The sequence below is a fragment of the Cebus imitator genome, unplaced genomic scaffold, assembly GCF_001604975.1.
Source record: "Cebus imitator isolate Cc_AM_T3 unplaced genomic scaffold, Cebus_imitator-1.0 Scaffold9, whole genome shotgun sequence".
Taxonomy (NCBI): Eukaryota; Metazoa; Chordata; class Mammalia; order Primates; family Cebidae; genus Cebus; species Cebus imitator.
The window spans coordinates 6,710,945-6,730,042 of record NW_016107324.1 but is presented as its reverse complement, the minus strand read 5'-3'; the positions used below and the strand labels follow the sequence as shown (position 1 = coordinate 6,730,042).

Here is a 19,098-nt window from a genome sequence, read left to right as displayed (position 1 = left end):
CATTTTTGTCACAATGATTCTAACTCAGTGAACTCTGAATTATGACTGTTGTTCAAAGCATGCTCAATACAATGCAAAAGGTCTTTTACCTTTTCAGTGGATTTGAGGGGAAATAAAGGAGAAAAGAACTATAGACTTTCAGACTTAGGTCAAAAATCCTGGGTAGTACAGGTCTCAGTGATTTGCCCCATGTTTGGGTCTTACTTAAGGGAATTTGGGTAGTAGGCAGAGGCAGCAGGTCTGTGTATACACATGTCCCGCTTCCTTCTGTGGTGTGCCACTGCTTTCAGCTTACACTGCCAGGTTCCCAAGAAGCTTTAGACCAGCATTGACACTGACACATAGCCCACTTTCTAGCGCCCTAGAAATAATCAGCTATAGTCAACAATTACCTGTTGTCATTCAGGTCTAGGCAAAGTAATGAGCAGAAGGATCTGAAACTCAACATACCTCATATGAGCTCATTAGCTCCACACTTGTCTGAAAGACATCTATTCCTCCTCCTGTCTTCCCAGTCTCCATAAACAGGATGCCATTCACCTAGTTACCCAAGTCATAGGACGCCCTTCTACTCTGGAATACAAGAAGGCAGTGTGGTATAGTGGTTAAGAGGAAGGAAGCTAGAGCCAAACTGCCTAGGTTCAAATTTTAGCCTTATCATTAATTAGCTTTGTGATCTTAAGCAAAAGTCTTAGTGTTTTGGTGACTTGGTTTCCTCATCCATAAAGTGGAGATGATTATAATACTACTTACCCTCATAGCGATGTTATAAGTTATATAGGATGAGTTAATATTTATAAAGTGCTTAGACCATGGCTTGACACAATAGCACTATGTAAATACTCATTAAATAAGTTCAATTATGTGTTATCCTCAGATCCTTACCAATCACTTGGACTCTTTGTATAACAGCCTTCTAAATGGTTCCTATTTGAAGCTGCCCAACCTATTCAGTTTCCAATACCAAGTTCAAGCACTCACTGATCCACTGGACCAGTCTCCTTATCTAACATAGGCACAGTTAGATACTCCCTTCTCTTTGCTCTCATAGCACTTAGCACATCATCTGTTAGCACATTGTATTACAAGTATCTTTCTGTGTTTATCTCCTCTACCAGGATAGAGTTTCCATTGATATCCCCAGTACCAAATTCAGGGCATGTCACATATTTGGTGATAAAACATAAATAAAGCACAAAAAATTACATTTGTCTCTCTAAAGGGTCTAAGAATGTACTATCGTGTATTTTGGAGATGTATGGTGAACACATGCAGGAATTTCATATGTTAAGGCTGAAGTCAAAACTCTTTATGAGGTAAAGTGAGCTGGTTAAATAAGATTTAACTAATGATCAACTAATAGTTTCTTTTCATGATTAGTGTCTTCTCTTCTGAGTAGCAGATAAAGACCTTTACACTTATTTTTATGAAATACTTGAACTGTGGCTTTCCAGTGCTTATGATTCTTACACTGTGCCTGGTGTATACTTCACTTGATTCTACATGCAGAGTCATATAGAAGTTTCTATCAAATTTAATAATTGTAACAATATAAGTTATAAAGAGTTAATTCAAGCCTAAAGATCCTCAGAGGAATGCTCTCACTATTATCAAAGAACAGTGAAAGTATTAAAATAAAACAGAATAGAGAACTCAGAATAACTCCACATATTTACAGTCAACTGATTTTTTGACAAAGGTGACAAGAACATACAATGGGGAAAGGACATCTTCTTCAGTAAATGGGAAAATAAAATACCTGTATACAGAAGAATGAAACTAATTCCCTGTCTCCCACCATTAAAAAAACATCAACTCGAAATGGATTAAAGACTTAAATTTATAGACCTGAAGCCATAAAACTGCTAGAAGAAACATAAGGGAAACACCCCAGGACATTAGATTTTATGGCTAAGACTGCAAAAGCACAAGCAACAACAAGAAAATAGACAAATGGGACTATGTTAAGTTGAAAAGCTCTGCACAACAAAGAAAACAATGAACAGAGTGAAGAGACAATCTGTAAAATGAGATAAAATATTTGCAAACTATCCAACAAGGAACTAATACCCAGAATCTACAAGCTATACAAACAATTCAACAGCAAAAAACAATCCCATTAAAAAGTGGGCAAAGAACATGTACAGACATTTCTTAAAAGAAGATACACAAATGGCCAACAGGTATATGACAAAATACTCAACGTCACTAATCATCAGGGCAATCTTAATCAAAACCACAGTAGGTTACCATTTTACTGCAGTTAGAATGGCTGTTATTAAAAATACAAAAAGTAACAGATGCTGGTAAGGATACAAAGAAAAGAGAACTCTTCTGCACTTTTGGTGTGAATGCAAATTAGTTCAAGCATTAGGAAAAACAGTATAGCAATTACTCAAAAGGCTAACCATGGAACTGCCATGCAATTCAGCAATCTCATTACTGGGTATTTATCCAAACGAAAGAAAATCAGCATATCAAAGGCATACCTGCACACCATGTTTATTACATCCCTGTTCACAATTCCAAATATATGGAATCAAACTAAATGTCCACCAACAGATGAAGAAAATGTGAAATATAATATACGTAAGAGAATACTCCAGCCATAAAAACAAATGGAATCCTGTTATTTGCAGCAACATGAATGAAACTGGAAGTCATTATATTAAGTATAATAAGCTAGACACAGAAAGACAAATTTCATGTGTTCTCACTCAGATGGGAGCTTAAACAGTTGATCTCATGAGGGTGGAGAGTAAAATGATAGATATCTAGTCTTGGAAGGGTGCACGTTGGATGGGAGGGATAAAGAGAGGTAGGTTATTGAGTACAACCATGCAGTCATGTAGAAGGAATAAGTTCTAATGTTTGATCACACAGTAAGGTAACTATAGTTAACAACAACGTATTATATATTTCAAAATAACTAGAAGAGAGGATTTAAAGTGTTCCTAACACAAAGAAATGATAAATACCCAAGGTGATGGATATCCTAAACACTCTGACTTGATCATCACACATTCTGTGCATTTATCAAAACACACATGTGCCCCATAAAACGTACAAGTATTATGCACCAGTTTAAAATTTTTAAAAATAAGAAATATAAGTATGCCAAATATTTTTAAAACTGGATTTGTTATTCCTTGGTTAAAGACATTCTTTCCAAAAACTCAGAATGGCCTGTCCCTCTATCTCCAAGGAAAGAATTAGGATGGATAATTCATAAGTAACCTATCAAACCTGGCTACCTGCCATGTGATGTTGTTAAGCAAAAAGCCATAACTGTAGCACTAGTGCATATGTATGAAGTGATAATGTATACTTAGAAACATTACATTCATAGAGGACTGTATAAGCAAAATTTTTAATGTTTCATTAAAAAGTCCCCTGTCCCTCTGTTGCAACTCTAGCTGTCTGGTATTCAGTAATCACTTGCAACTTCATATTTTCCTTAACCTACCTGTCTTTGGACAAAATCTTTCTGCCTTCCTTACAAAGTCCCTTAGATAATTAAACTTTTCAGGAAATACTGTTCTTTATGAAGATATTCATGAGAAATCAAAAAATTTTTAGTTTTCTTTTACAAGTGAAAACATACAATTTTTAATATGCCTACTTCAAGTTCTTTTCCCCAGAGTTTTGCTCATTCATCCATTCATTGGCATCTAAATTCACACGTCTTCCAGTCACCGGTTAGGGACCATTCTGAGTAGTTAGGAAATCTGTAATCAAAGTATCTCTTTTCCTGCATATTAGTATTATTGAAGCATATCTATTCCTCAGTCAATTAAGCTAGGATTTTTTATTTCTTTGGAATTTATTTCAGCTCCAACATTTACCCATTCTCTGCAATGAATAAACTGTTTCAAAATAGCCAACATACTCTTTTTCCTCTCCAACGCCTCAAAATTAGTACTTCTTTTTATCTGTTGATACTTTCTTAATTGTCTGAGAGTATTGCCGGTTGTAACTAAATGGAACACTTCTTTTGTGTCAACCACAAACTGAAAATAAAGCATAGCATGCCCAGTCCTAACAAATGAATCTCTCAATTTTTATTGTCAATTAATTTATTCAGGTTTTTCTTGAATATTAAAATCCATTGGATAAAAAGGTGACATTTGCATCTTTAAGTCATAACTTGGCTATTTGATTCAGTCAAACCTGAATAATTCTATTCAGTATTCATGTTGTAACTGATAAGATGGGCATAACTATCATTTCATTTTCACTTTCCATATCATTGTTTCTCTGATGATTCAATCAAATCCTTTATTCAAACTCATCCTTTGGCTTAAGGTAAAAATAATCAATGCATAGGGAAAGAGTTTTTAATCAATTCAAGATGTAGCTGGAATAAATGCTACTGGCCTGAGTAGCCATTGTTCTTGGCAAATCCCTCTAAGCAACAAACAGTGAACACCACACCCTCTTGAGAAAGTGGGAGAGGGATGGGGATAGTTATTGTTTCATGTCATATTCCTAAGTGCTACTATGGTCCATTTATATGCAGTGGGAACTGACATGTAATATATTTGATGAATACAGAACAGTCAGGAGTTATGAGTTGCTGGATACAAGTATTCCAAGTGCTTAGTTTTATAAGCTTTGCATTCAGTCATGAAACTAACGCTTATTGCAGAATCTATTAAAAAAAAAAAACAGTATCAATAAGCCAATAGCAGATGAATGTGGAATCTGTTCAAGGACTGAGCTACAGATCCACTTGATAGAAAAGAGCAAATTATTTTTGAAAATATTCATTGCTTTTCCAATACCACTTACATATAGTACCTTGTCAATTGTGTTCTCATTCAATCATTAAGTAGGATTTTAATAAGTGATGACTTTTTAATTATGTGTTTTTGATATTCCTAAAACAGAATGTCATATTCTCTATGATGTTAAAATTGATATTTGTGGTTCAATGAGGGTGGAAAATCCAATTCCACAACTCCAAACACTTCATGGATTTGAACTATGGAGCCCATACCTTAAATTGAAAAGAATTTCTTATAGCACTTCATATTAAAGAATTCAGACCTAAATATCTGGGCTGAACGGCTTGCCAGTTCATCTCATGGGTAGTCAGTGTTTTAAGCCATACAGGTTAAGTGAGAAGAGAGAATGCTGTAATTGATAGGATAAGTCAGCTCTAGATTATACTTACTAAAAAAGTGACCCTTTGGAAACACAGACCATCCCTTGAGCTCTACTCAGAAAAGGAAGCAATTATGAAGTCAAGAAAATCTCATGGGAGGCACCACATTTGTGGAGGTAATTAAGCATAATGACTAAGAACATAGGCTTTGGATTCAGAGACCCCAAGACAGAAGCTTTGGCTCTACTCCTTTCAAATTTGGGAAAAGTTAGAAAAGTTACTGAACCTCCATTTACACACTATTATAAAAGCAGTACCTATCTCATGGAGTTACTCTAAGGATTAAATACGACAATACATACAACGTGCTTGGCACAGAGCCTGAATATCACATTATACACACATGCACACACACACAGAGTCAATCTTCATTCATGGATTCTGCCTTTCCTACTTACTAAAACTTACTTGTAACTACAAAATCAATATTGGGTGATCTAAGGTAATAATCTAATATGTGGCACAGTATAAAGAACACTGTTCCAAGAGGCAGAAAACATAGGTCATAATCTCTGTTCTGCTACTAACTTGTTGCATGACCTTGGGCAAATTTTTTAATCCCCATGGGCCTCGCTTTCCCTATCTGTAAAAATTAAGAGTTTGGGCCAGCTGACAAGAAGTCCTTCCAGCTCTATGATCTTACAACGCTGAACAGAATCCATCTTCTCTTCCTTCACAGAGGGAGAGGTGATGGAGGCTCAAAAACAGAGTTAAGGCCTGCCAGATCAGGTCTCTGACTGAAAGCAATGTAGGAAACTTCTGCCAGGCTCTGCCATGTGCAGCAAGATGCTAAAGAGTGGAGACATCTTTATCCAAGAGTTGGATAAAGTCCCAAAGAGACCAAGTTTTTTAATCTACATAGCTAATGCTTGCTTATCTGGTGCACAGACCTGCATGAGAAGCCATACCTGGCTACCAGCACTTGAATTGTGGCTAGCCTGAACTGACTTGTATTCTTAGTGTAAAATACACACTAGATTTTGAAGACTTGCTGTGAAAAGAAGAATGTAAACTATCTAATTTATATATGAATTATATTCAATATGAGTTTCATATTGAATATACAGTTAAGTGATATGTTGAATTTATTGGGTTAGTTAAAATATAGTAGTAAGATTAATTTCACATTTTCATTTTGACCTTTTTTTTGAGACAGAGTCTTGATCTGTTGTATTTTTAGTAGAGACGGGGTTTCTCCATGTTGGTCAGGGTGGTCTTGAACTCCTGACCCTCAAGTGATCCGCCTGCCTTGGACTCTCAAAGTGCTGGGATTACAGGCATCAGCCACAGTGCTTGGCCTAATTCTGACTTTTAATGTGACCATAGTAAATTAAAACTGATATAAATGACTCACATTATGTTTCTATTAGTGCTGGGCTAGAGAAACAAATATAGGAGTACATTTACTCCAGGTATCCTGTAAAGTTATTGCCCTGAATTATTGCCTGGATGAGATTGCGTGATTTGTTTCCAGATTCCCTCACTGCCTAACTGCCTAGACTGTGTTCTGGGTACTTACAACTTCCCTGGTCATTAATCAATGAGTTACCCTGTTCTCTGTTACATTTTGACATTTCTCAGTAGTATTTGAATCCATTGTCTTATCTTGTTCTAATTCCTAGTAGTCTATCTGAGAGTGTCACCCAGTTCCTTATTCTATGTTATAGTGTTTATGTAATTCATGGTGCCAAACACAGTGTCACCATGAATTACATAAGCACTATAAACAAGAGTATCAGCTACTGTCACAGTCTTGGAAACCACAAGCCTTCTTTCTTTCTTTTTTTTTTTTTTTTTTTTTTTTAGTTTTTGGGGTACATGTGAAGAACATGCAAGATTGTTGCATAGATACACACATGGCAGTGTGATTTGCTGCCTTCCTCCTCTTCACCTATATCTGGCTTTTCTACCCATGCTATCTCTCCCCATCTCCCCACCCCCTGCTGCCCTCCCCTAGTTCCCCCCAACAGAGCCCAGTGTGTGATTCTCCCCTCCCTGTGTCCATGTGATCTCATTGTTCAACACCCACCTATAAGTGAGAACATGCGGTGTTTAATTTTCTGCTCTTGTGTCAGTTTGCTGAGAATGATGGTTTCCAGGTTCATCCATGTCCCTACAAATGACACAAACTCATCATTTTTGATGGCTGCATAATATTCCATGGTGTATATGTGCCACATTTTCCCTGTCCAGTCTATCATTGATGGGCATTTGGGTTGGTTCCAGGTCTTTGCTGTTGTAAACTGTGCTGCAATGAACATTCGTGTGCATGTGTCTTTATAGTAGAACGATTTATAATCCTTTGGATACATACCCAGTAATGGGATTGCTGGGTCAAATGGAATTTCTATTTCTAGGTCCTTGAGGAATCGCCACACTGTCTTCCACAATGGTTGAACTAATTTACACTCCCACCAACAGTGTAAAAGTGTTCCTATGTCTCCACATCCTCTCCAGCATCTGTTGTCTCCAGATTTTTTAATGATCGCCATTCTAACTGGCATGAGATAGTATCTCAATGCAGTTCTGATTTGCATTTCTCTAATGACCAGTGATGATGAGCATTTTTTCATATGTTTGTTGGCCTCATGTATGCCTTCTTTTGTAAAGTGTCTGTTCATATCCTTTGCCTACTTTTGAATGGGCTTGTTTGAAAACCACAAGCCTTCTTTCTTGCTGTCTGCCTTACATAATACACCACCATGTTTGGAACTAATGACAAAGAAAGTTTACCTTGTGATCGATGCAGATACTAAAAGAAGAATACAGTCCCTAAGTCTAAGGATAAATTTGTCTGGCCAAAAGCTAATTGTCACAAAGTGTTTACCTAGGAAAAGTTTATTCTTTAGGCCTGATAATCATCAAGTTAACAGGGAAATATGTGTTATCATGAAGAAACATTTTCAGGGTAGTAGCCATGATATGCTAGGTAGTTTTCTAAACAACAGGATGCAAATATGAAAAAGTCAAAAACTTCTGGAGGGTAGATATGAGGAGAAACAAATAATCCAAGGAGTCATGACAAGTGGTGCAGATAATGAATAACCTGGGAATTTTTAGGTGAAGAACTCCCTTGTGCCTGAGAAAGTTTCAAAGAATATGGGAACCTGAGCTAGGATTTGAAGGGAGGCAAGAATTAGATAAACAAAGTAGAAGGAAAAGTTTTCTAGGAAGGGCAAATTGTATACATAGCAAGAATATACAGACAAGAATAAATTACTCCATATTTGAAGTGGAATATATTACGGTAAGTAAACTCAAGTCTTTCAAGAATTGTCTTCATCTAAGTGAGACCCAAGAGCAGTTTCAACTTGAGTCAAAAACTCTTGTAGCATTTTTATTAAGATTTAAATATATGTCTAGAAAGTGAAGCTTGTTGGGAGGTGGTATGGGACTCTTTCATGGATAATACCTGATTACACTAAAATGTGGCTCCTACTTTTGGACTAGAAGCACCTCAAAGGACAATGCCTGTCCTGTTGACTGTTGAGTCTGAAAGTATGGCTCAGAATAGACACTCAGTAATTCTGTGTTGAATGAATGAATGCCAACAAATGGTGTGATAGTGCATGAGTGCATGTGATGAGAGACCCAAAGCAAGTATTGATACAATATTTATGTATTCCAGAATAAAGTTTAGGAATTAGGAGTTAGGCAGTTAGACAGCATATTTCAATCATTGGGAGAACTTCCTTCAGGGATTTGGGCAGTGCATCCCCTGGCCCACAGTTATTGGAGAATCAGACATCCCAGTGAAGAAATGAATTAGCCTGACATGTTGTTAGGTGATGATAAAATTTAAAATATAATTGTCACCACCCATGCCTTTGTAAGAGTTTTATTTATGATAATACTTATTTAAGGATGCCTCCATTAGGCACGTCTGTATTGGATCAAAAAGAATATGCATCTCAAGCTAGTAATTCAGAGACCAGATCCTGCAGGTCATTGCTAATTCATTAAATTGTGAGACCTGAAAACATACAAATTATTATCATTGAACCCAGAGAATCATAAGGATCTTTGGAAATGTCAGGGAAACAGCCTTATATGAGGGAAAGTTTTGAGGAGGTCCCATTCCATTCACTTAGACACTGGAGAGTGTTGTTGTATATCAAATGCAGGCTGTGTTAATCCAGCATTCTACCATATGGAAGCCATATGGCTGTTCTGAGTGGGTGTTGTCTCTAGAAACAGCCAGAACTGCATTCACAGCCTGGATTCAACATTTATTACTCTGAGAGCTTTAACAAGTGATGGAGATAAACACAGTACTTGCATCATAAGGTTGTTGCAATAATTCAATAAGACAAATGCAAGCAAAGCTCTTAGCACAGTGCCTGTCACCAAGAAACTGCTTAGTAAATGTTAGTTCTCTCTTCAAGAACAATGGAAGTGCAACTGTGCCTTCAAGAGTCTTTACTTTCCCAAAGAGAATCATCTCCAATGACACTCCCCACTCCCCCATTCCCTATCCTGACAAGGGTAGGAATTTATCCAGACCAACTGCATATATGCCTTATTTCTTAAGCCTTACTAAAAAGCATAATATGTTCAACCCTTAACCACATTGGGACTAGATTCATTTTTTGATCTTAGAATCATTTTCATGTATGCCATTTCCTCAAATAACTGCCTCTTGCTCGACTCTAGCACAATCCCTGCCCTGGTTTTGTTTCACTGACCAAGTTTTGCCTTGTGGGCTTTGATTTTCCCAGTGCCTGAATAAATTTGCCCCAACTTTTGACTTCAGTCTTCCTGACAGCTCACAACGATCTTCACCCTGCTGTAGAGCTGAAACGTATTTCAGAGAGACAAAACAAAGTAAGTAGCCTTATATTTGAGGAATAAGTGATTGATACCAGATTGTTTTCTGAAAGAAGCTTTTGACTAGGCAGGGGAATGACACGTGAAATGAATAGACCACAAGATGACTATTCTTCAGATGGAAATGGAAGGTCAGGGAAAGAGGGCTCCCAGAAGGGAGGGATACACAAAACACACTTACTTCTCTTACTTTGTGATCCTGCCTGGGGATTTTTACAGTTAATATTGGCCTGGGTGGCAGTTAGTAGGGCTTAGACACTTAATTTCTGATTTCTGATTAAGGAGTCACTTAATCAGAAATCTCTTTATCCTTAAAAATGCCATCTTTTTATCTACTTTTAAAAAGAAGAAGCTATTTCTGTGATTTTTCAAATCCCTGGAATTGCAGTCTTGGTGCAAATTTTCAAAGTGGTCTTTGCCAGAGTGTTGCTTTTATAACCCTAGTACCAGATATATAGTTTTAGGGAAGCCAGAGATTTGGAGGTGAGCCATGGTATAAAACACCAGCTCCTGGACTGATGTTTTATGGCATTTACAACTGACCACTGTCTATCAATACCATTGCCTTATAAGAAAGGAATAAGAAATACGACCATGTAAAGAGCCATCCTTATCAGGGAATTGACCAAGATAACTGGGATACCTGCTGTATTACAGGAAAACTTGTGGTTGGAGCATTGATATACTTCAACATGGCAAATTCTGGAGGAAACTGATGCTAACAATGGTGATGTTTTCACTTCTAGTATTCTCATGTACAAATAATGCATGCCCATAATCTCTATCTTTCCACTAATCTCTCCCAGGATCATTAAGACAATATGGAAGCCATGAGAGCTGATTACACAGCAGCATCAGCCCTGCACACAGAAAGAAAGCTCTTTTCCACAAACCACAATCTCTTTCCTCAGTGCCTGTGCCCAATCCTTCTTACTTCTACCAGTCTGCTACCTCCTGACTAATATCCTGAGAGATTCTCTCCATACCCAGTAACACAGGATAGGCAATCCCTTCTAACAAAAAAATATAGTATGTGAGGTAGTTTTAAAAATGCATTAGAGGAAAATTAACTGGATTAAGGAGACAGAAAGTTGCTACTTTATGTTAATGTGGTCAGAGAAGTTATCTCTGATAAAGTGACAATTGAGCATATAATTGAATAAAATAAGCGGTGAAACTTGGAAGTATTAGAGAAAAATTATTCTAATCAAGGGAACAGGCAGTGCAAAGGCTCTGAGATAGCGGAGTACTAGGCATTCAAAGAAAAGGAAAGAAGCCAGTAAGACTAGAGCACAATGAATAAGGAAAAGAGTTACAGAAGAGAGGACAAGAGCTACTAAGGGGCCAGGTCCTTTAAGGCTCTATATGCTTTTTACTCTGAAAAAAATAGGGAATCTTTCGAGATTTTGAGCAGAAGAAGGACATGATATGACTCAACTTTAAAAAGAATAACTCTGGCTGTTGAGAACGGACTATAGGGAAGTAAAAAACAGAAAGTTATTGTAATAATCAAGGTAAAAGATGGGTTTTTTTTGGTTTGTTTTTTTGTTTTTTGTTTTTGTTTTCATACAGAGTCTTCCTCTGTTGCCCAAGCTGGAGTGCAGTGGTATGATCTCCGCTCACTGCAGCCTCCAGCTTCTGGGTTCAAGCAATTCTCCTGTCTCAGCCTCCTGAGTAGCTGGGATACAGGCACCTGCCACCATGCCCAGCTAATTTTTGTATTTTTAGTAGAGTCAAGGCTTCACCATGTTGGCCAGGCTGGTCTTGAACTCCTGACCTCAAATGATCCACCCGCCTTGGCCTGCCAAAGTTTTGGGATTACAGGCGTGAGCCACTGCACCCAGCCTGAGAGATGATCTCTCAACTCAATGCAGTGGATGTGGGTAAGAAAATTGGAACAGAAAGAGATGATGATAATTAGTAGTATTATGGATATATTTTTAAGGTGGAGCCAACAAGATTTCCTGACAGATTGGTGGAGGGGTGTGAGGAAAAGAGAGCAATCAAAGAAAAGTACAAGGGTTTTGGCCCAAGCAACTGGCTAGATGAATTGCTGTTGGTAGAGCTGAAGCTGAAGACAGGAGAATTAGAGTGAGGGAAAAATTAGGAGTTCTGTTTTAAACATGTTGACTCTAAATTAATATTAAACATCCTTGTGGAGATTTGAATAGACAGAAAGGACTTCAGGTGACAGGTGAATAAATGTTACCAACTCTTCTGATCTTGTTGGCAAAAATTCTACCAGTATGTTAGGGCTATCTTCTAATTATCTTTGGTTATCTTCTATTATCTTTGGCTTTGAATATCAGTGGTATATAGATAATTTTTAAAGACCATGAGATCACAGGAGATTGTGGATATATAAAAATGTTCAAAGATTGACCCCTGATGTGGGACAAGTTCTAGAGGTCAAGTATACATGGAGAAGCCACCAAAGGTGACTGAGAGAGAACAGCCAGTGATGTAAGGGAAACACCAAGAGAGAGTGGTACACCAAGGCCGAGTAAAGAAAATATTCAAGAAAGAGGAAGTGGTCAATTTTACTGAAAGCTGCTGTTAGATCAAGAAAGATGAGGACGAAGAAATGACCAAAGTAAAGTGGAAAGTTGAAAAATAGTATACTTACATTTGAACATTTAATGTATTTTCTCTTTCAGAACATTTTTTAAAGATCCTAATGGAAACGTGAGATACAAACATTTATCATTTCCCACTGTAAGTTTCGTGACCATATTTCCCAAACACCAAAATTGATACAAGTAGTATCAAAATGAAGAAATACATTTGAAAACAGGATTGATCTCTAAAACTCAAGCCATATTTACAGAAGATCAAGAAAAAACCCTCAGAAGAGAAATTCACTCGCTTCATTCTGGATCAGTGATTCATTCATCCACTTACTCCTTTATGTTATAAGTCATTGATGCGTATAGTTCTCTGTTCCTTTATCCACATATCTAACCATTCTCTACCTACCTATTCACAAAAGAAATGCTGCTTTTAATAGAAGATACCCCTAACACACTGGTAGAATTTTTGCCAACAAGATCAGAAGAATTGGTAACATTTTATTCATTAATATCTGCAGTAGCTATAGATTATACTATTCTTTGCTGCAAGAACAAAACCCACTGTAAGAAACACAGACTAAAACTATCATTGGCAGTTTATGTCTCTTAGAGCAAGGAGATTTTGAATCTTTATAGGAAAGGTCAAGGATGAGCTGTTTCCAAATGCAGCAGTCATTACAACACTTCTCCAAAGGATGGTAAATTACAGTGAAGATGATGATTTTTGTTCGGTGGATATGAAGTTCCTGAAGGATATTTGGGAGTAAATATCAGATAGGAAGGGATATATACATGTATGGGTTTGTAGAAGAAGTGAGAACTCTATTCTGGATTTTTAAAGTTAACAATTTGAGCTATTGTATGGTGTGAAAATGTTGGTATAGATGTAGTCACATAGAGAGATTGTAGAGAATTGAAAGACCTGAATGACTACCCTGTTAAATTTTTCAGGGGGCCTTCCTCTCTTTCAGAACAATGTTTTATCAAACTTACGTCAGTGTTTTTCTGATAAAATGCTATTTCTCATCATATAATCATAAAAATAAATCATGGGAGAAAATAGTAAAAGCAATTCATCATCTGTCTTCATGTCTCATCAAGAAACACTCTTGAGAAGTCTTTTCTACTTTCCACTGTCTCCTGCTCTGCTATTTTAGGATTCCAGTTGTTCCTCTATTTTGTTCAAGGCTATCATATTTTCTTGGGGACATTTCTGGATATGGATATTCAGAACAGAATACTCTTCATAAAAGTAACAGAGCATTAAGCCTTCTGAGATGGAATGTGTCTTGATAGTATTTTGTTTGCGGTTTCATTTCTTTTGAACCATAATGTGCTTCATTCTTATGTGTAAGCACTGTGTGAACAGATATGAAATGGCTCTGAAAAACACACAGCTATTTCTCTTCTATGATGTTTATTACTTTCCTCTTGATTCAAATAGTAATAGGACTATTAGGACTTTCTCTGATAATACTATTTCCTTTAAAAGTCAGATTTGATTCTACAGATATTTTGAATTTAACACACTATATCTTGCACCAGCATCTATTTTAAGTTACTACTTACAGAACCATCTTCCTTGCTTTCATTTACCTTTTTTTTGTGACTAGGACTGTTGACTTTTTTCTTGTGATATCCATAATCCAGCATCTTGTGAACCAGACACATTTGCATAATGAAACCCACTGACCTAGAAAAAAATGTTAAAAATCCATGATTTAGTTGAATCACTAGAAATTTTTTAAATGGTAAGGCTATTTTAATACTTTGGAGACTTTAGCATGAGTTTACACTTGTCAGTTAACAGAATTAGAGATGTACTTTGTCATTAAGTTTCCTCTTAGCACTTCAATTCAAGATATTTTCCTCTTTTTTCCCTGAGAAATTTCACTTGAAACTTTCATTATAATTGAAGTAGAGGTTGGTTTTTGCTTAAGAAAAAATCATGAACAAAGCTCACAACATGAATAATGTACATTGGAGAATATTAAAAAGATGTGTGTGCTTGTATTCATGTGCAGAGATAGAAGGTATTCAACAATTAGGAACCTAGATTACCAAACTGAGCACCAGAAGTTGCTTTGGCATGAAGCATTGAGGCAAAATAGAAGTTGACAAGGTGGTGGGAGTTGGGCAGAATAAGGATGTAAAGGATAAAGGCAGTCTGAGGTTGCTTTTTTAAGACAGTCAATTTCACGTGTGGACTTTTTCACACAACTGCCAAACCATATTAAAATTTCAACTTTTTAATTTTTTCTTTTTTAAATAAAAGATGGGGTTTCACCATGTTGGTCAGGCTGGTCTTGAACTCCCGACCTCAGGTGGTCCACCCACCTTGGCCTCCAAAGTACTTGGATTACAGGCGTGAGCCACCACGCCCGGCTATTTTTTTATTTTTAAAGATGAGGTCTCACTATGTTGCCCAGGCTAGACTTTAACTCCTTGGCTCAAGTGATCCTCCAGCCTCATCAACAGTTTTTAGTATCAAGAAATGTGTGCTACAATCATCCTCATTGCTGTTGGCAGAGGGCTAAGCAAGGTGTGGGCTGAGGATCAGGGAAGAGTAAGAATGAGGAGACACTTAGACACAATCTGAAAGACAAACTACAGATAACCAAGAGGCCTGCATTTACCAAGCTTGCTCATTTCACAAAAGGCCATCAGTCATTCTTAACTTCAGTATCTACCCATTCTCTAAGAATTTACATGAATGAATGCTCCAAGTATCATGATTTCTCTTTTAAAGTTATAATAGCCATGCTAATTTACTTTAAATGAATATATAGAATTTCTGCTTAATAATGATAGCTGTTTTTTTTAATTTGAAAATTTTGGGGTTCCTCATATGTTTACACACACTCACACAAACACAAACATATATATAGAATTTGGGAAAGGGAGGATATTTGAGTAGTAGTAATTTGATCTACTAATCTTAGCATCAATAATCTCCATGGGGAATTCTTAATTATATATTTAATGATTCTCTCAACACTCAAAAAAAAAATGCCAATATCTTTAAAATGAAAATCTCCTAAGATTGCCTGGGGTTAATGTGTTGCAGATATTTGTTGGTCATAAAAAAGGGGGGAATTTGCATATTTCAAGCCAATTTAATGCATTTTGACTCAGCTATGACAAATAGCGGCCCCGAGTAAATGCATCAAAATGACTTTCTAGTAAATAGCCTTGCAAAATTGACTCCAACTTTTCTTGTTACAAGTATCAATTCTGGGACTGAAATTACTTTGGACCTATAGAATGTAGAGAGTTTTGCTCTTTTTATTATGAGAATGATGGATGGAAAATTGCTTTGAAGGATGTGTGATTCTGCCTTTTGGAAATTTCAGAACCAATCTTTATTCTCTACCGCAACAAATGTCAGATACTCAGAATATTTGAGAAATGGTGAAACCTTGTTGGCTTGCTATTTTGTTTTTCTGATATTTAAGAACTTTTTTCTCTTTACATGTTTGTTTCAACAATCACTTCAGGAGAAAATGTGGGTATAAGGAGAACTTATAACATATATTAGTCCTTTCTTCTGCCTTGGTTATTTATTAATTCCATAAATACTTATTGATCATCTGTGTGTTAGTCAAGGTGAACTAAGAGCTATGTTTTTGTCCCCAGAAAAGCTCACTCTTTAGCAGTAAGAGATTGGTATATTATTGCAATTATGTAATATATTAGTCAGAATGGGCTAAATGCTTTAACAAAGTTATTTTAAGTGTTTTAACACAACAAATATTTATTATTTGGTTACATTACCAACCACTGGGGATACACAGAAAGGATATGGTGGGGTTTCTGCTGTGCATAGTCATCCAGGGACCCAGGCTTCTTCCACAGTGGTTCTGCCATCTTTTGGGGCCTCAGAGAGCTCTACCAGATATTCTTCATCTGCTTAGCAAGCAAGGGAGGTTTCATGGACCAGGCCTAGAAAAGCCATCCTTACATGTTCTATTGGTCAAAACTCAGACATGTGACTATATCAAACTTCTGACAGGCTGGAAAATATAGATTAGAATTTTCAGCTCTTTTTGTCAATGAAATATAGGCTGCTAGGTATTTCAAGTTACTCTGCATTCTAGCTTCATTGTACTTTTCTAACTATATACCCCATTTCTCCCTTCACAAGGCATGTGATCTGGTCAAATAATTATTACTTTTCCCTGAGCTAGTTTTCTACATCCCATGCTTAGTTTGTTTTTTATGAAAGGCTCCTCTCTATCAACTTTCTTCCAGATTTTCTTATCTTTAGGGACAGTTTTAAAATTCAACTCTTCTGTGCAACCCCATTATAGGAATGGTACAAATTAATTAACTCATCACTCAGACATGAAGATACAATTTTTAAAAAATTGATTAATACTTCTTCACAAGCTCTGTGCTTCCCAATATAAGAGTTAAAAAAAGAAAAAACAAACTAAACACAACTTACAACATAAGAGTAAGAAAAAAACTATAGTTCCTATAAGTTTTAAAATGTAGCTCAATACATTAAACATCGTTAAAGCCCTTTGAACTGGATCAAAACACCTTTAGATATATTATTTAATATATAATATACAGACATGTATATAACATTTCAGTCAATGACTAATTGCATATATGATGGTGGTCCCATAGGATTATAATAAGATGGAAAATTCCTATCGCTGAGTGGTGTTGTAGCCATCATAAGTCATTGTGCAATGTATCACTCACATGTTTGTGATGATGTTGGTGTGAATAAACCTACTGCACTGTCAGTCATATAAAAGTCTATATCAAACTACGGAATTGCTAGGCCACAGGGCACATGCATATTCAACTTGTAGGTACAGTATTGCTACATTGCTGTGCAGTCTGTATAATCACCACATGTAATACATGAAACTTCTCATTGTATCCTTGCTAACATTTGATACTGTCAGGTTTAAACATTTATCATTCTGATAGCTGTGATATAATGTGTCACCTTTGTTTAATCTGCCATTGTCGAAGTTGAATATGTTTTTAAGAGTTTACTGGCTATTTGGATTTCCTCTTTCTAAATCCATATTCAATTGGATTGTTTCCTTATTGATCTGCAGGAGTTTTCTGTGTTCCACTTACCTATCTAGTCCCAGTTTGCGGCTTGTAGTTTCTGTCTGTTTCATAAACAGATGTGTCTTTTCATTCAGAAAATTTCTAATTTAGCCAGATTTTATTGTAAGCAAATGATGAATATATTTAATGAATTTTACTATCATATTGTTTAAGAAATTCTAACAATGCAAAGATAGTGTCCTATATTAACTATTTTCTACATGTTCTACAGATTTTCTTTTCACATTTAGGCATTTAATTCACCTGAAATTGGTTTTTGTGGAGGGTGTGAAAGGAATTTTATTTGATTCTTTTCATATAGATAAATCATTGCCCAAGTACCATTTATTGAATAGTCTGTTTTTTCTTTGCTGATCTGTACACTGCCTTTTTTCTTTGCTGATCTGTCTGTTTTTTCTTTGCTCATCTGTCTTTGCTTTAACACATACACACACACACACAAATCTGTTTCTGGTTTTCCTATTGCAATTCATTGGACTACCTATTTTTCCCGGTATTAATGAAAACTGTCTGTATTGTAAGTCTGGTATCTCGTAGGTAGAAATGTCTTACTTTGTTCCCTTTTTGCTTAATAATCCTGGAACTTATTGGCCTTTTGCTTTTCCATCAAAATTTTAAATCAACTTATAAAAGTTCTGTGAAAAAAACTTTTTCCATGAAATGTTTTTATTTAAATTGCATTTGTTTATAATTTTATTAGAATTAAATTTCTATTTGATTCACCCCAGACCTTATTACAAAGATTACAAAGTAGTCACTCAGTAAACATTCATTAACTAAATGAAAGAAAGATAGCAATTCTAAGTTTCAGGACAATGTGCCCACCATAAGCTGTAACTATCCTTAGAATTGCAAACTAATTTTTTAATTAAGCAAAATAAAATTTAAAATTTAACTGTTACAAATCTTTCCTCATGTAATGAAATCAGAAGATCTTATTTTTTCCTAAGTTTATTGAATTTAATCATTCATAAATTTAGATATAACATATGTAAAGTTGCTAGCACATCTGTTATTATAGTTATGCATGGTAACAATTCATGGCATGGTTGACTACATCCTAATTCCCTTTTGATATACCATTGTTTTATTTTAATAGCCAAGATCATTAAATGCCTATGTATGATTTTTTAATAGCCTAGGGAAACAAAAAATAACTTTTTATTGCTTAAAAAAAACTACACACTTTTAAAAAAATGTATTATTTACTACCTTTTTAATCCATTAATTTGAAATGCTAGTAGCCTCTAATCAAACTATAGCTACTAGTCCTGTATGGCTGTTTGCTTGCTGAAGTTTAACAGTAGCAGACATAAATCTGAAAGTTACTCTTATGAAACATAAGATAATATTTTAAATACCTAAAAATTTAATACAGATTTTGGCTTATTTGCTTTTTCTAAGAGGTAAATGGACTACTAGTGTGAGCTAATGTGA

At 35.9% G+C, this 19,098-nt stretch overlaps 1 protein-coding gene across 13 annotated transcripts in view; it reads right to left on the bottom strand.

Annotated features, from left to right (window-relative positions):
* Positions 1-19,098, bottom strand: part of ATP8B4 (ATPase phospholipid transporting 8B4 (putative)) — a 419,806-nt gene that overhangs the window by 28,127 nt on the left and 372,581 nt on the right. For all 13 annotated transcript variants that reach the window (XR_005203096.1, XR_005203097.1, XR_005203071.1 and 10 more), the window contains one exon: positions 14,161-14,257. The gene's annotated coding sequence lies outside the window, so the exon portion shown is untranslated. The remainder of the gene's footprint in view (positions 1-14,160; positions 14,258-19,098) is intronic.